At 33.1% G+C, this 1,394-nt stretch overlaps 1 pseudogene; it reads left to right on the top strand.

Annotated features, from left to right (window-relative positions):
• The window catches only part of LOC107734519 (AMP deaminase 1-like), a 7,280-nt pseudogene that overhangs the window by 2,706 nt on the left and 3,180 nt on the right, over nt 1-1,394 (top strand).

Below are 1,394 nucleotides of genomic sequence, written 5' to 3'. Positions count from 1 at the left end.
TACCCACTGTATATATATATATATATATATATATATATACACAACTGGTTTTCAGCATTGATAATAATAATAAGAAGAAATGTTTCCTGAGCAACAAATCAGCATATTAGAATGATTTCTGAAGGATCATGTGACACTCAAGACTAGAGTAATGATGCTGAACAGCTTTGCAATAATAAGAAATGTTTCCTGAGCAACAAATCAGCATATTAGAATGATTTCTGAAGGATCATGTGACACTCAAGACTAGAGTAATGATGCTGAAAATTCAGCTTTGCATCACAGGAATAAATTAAATTTTAAAATATATTAAATTAGAAAACAGTTATTTTAACTTATTTTAACAGTTATTTTAAGAAAACAGTTAACAGTTATAGCCTGTTAACCCCTTCATCTCTGCGTTTTGTCTCTCTACAGGTGACTGGCTTTGACAGTGTGGATGATGAGTCCAAACACAGCGGTCACATGTTCTCCACAAAGAGCCCCAAACCTGAGGAATGGGACATCGTGAAGAACCCATCATACTCTTACTGGATTTACTACATGTATGCAAACATTGCCCGACTCAACCAGCTGCACAAGTGAGTATCTCAATAACACACAAAAAAGGCAAGCAGCTTTGTAGGAGCCGGATCCGTTTCCTACGTTGTTGTGATTTGATCTGAACGAAATCCGGCTTGACGCAGCTGACACAGAACAGCATACGTTGTTTACGTCCAGCTGATATTCTCCAAAATGGCGCTACAGGGTGATGCGGAGGAGACGAATTGTTGAATAAAGTCGTTATTATTTTTTTCTTTAGTGCACAAAAATTATTCTCGTAGCTTCGTATAATTGCGGTTTGACATATTGACATGAATAATACCACTAATTGCACAGCTTGCAGGGAGAAGTGTGCTGTTACTTTTCTAAGCAATTGGAGTCCACAATTTTAGCAGAGAATAATTATTTTGGACAAAAATAATTTGCATTTTTGTTTTTTTTACATTTGTTAATGTTTTTGAAAGACCCACCAGAGATGCATTTATTGGAACAAAAATACATTAAAAACAGTAATATTGTGAAGTATTATTACAATTTAAAATAACTGTTTTCTATATTAATATATATTCAAATGTAATTTATTCATGTGATGCAAAGCTGAATTTTCAGCATCATTACTCCAGTATTCAGTGTCACATGATCCTTCAGAAATCATTCTAATATACTGATTGGAATATAAAACAATATTGGAATTTTGATTGGAATAAAAATCTAACGTTATGAATGTCTTTACTGTCATGTTTTATCAATTTAATGCATCCTTGTTCAATAAAGGTATTGATAAAAAGATACTGACCCCAAACTATTAAACAGTAGTGTTTATAGAGTCCAGAATATTTCTAGAGATTTGG

This window comes from Sinocyclocheilus rhinocerous, unplaced genomic scaffold (genome assembly GCF_001515625.1).
Source record: "Sinocyclocheilus rhinocerous isolate Xijiao unplaced genomic scaffold, SAMN03320098_v1.1 scaffold99, whole genome shotgun sequence".
Taxonomy (NCBI): domain Eukaryota; kingdom Metazoa; phylum Chordata; class Actinopteri; order Cypriniformes; family Cyprinidae; genus Sinocyclocheilus; species Sinocyclocheilus rhinocerous.
The sequence above is the reverse complement of the archived record's forward strand: the minus strand, read 5'-3'. Positions and strand labels throughout refer to the sequence as shown.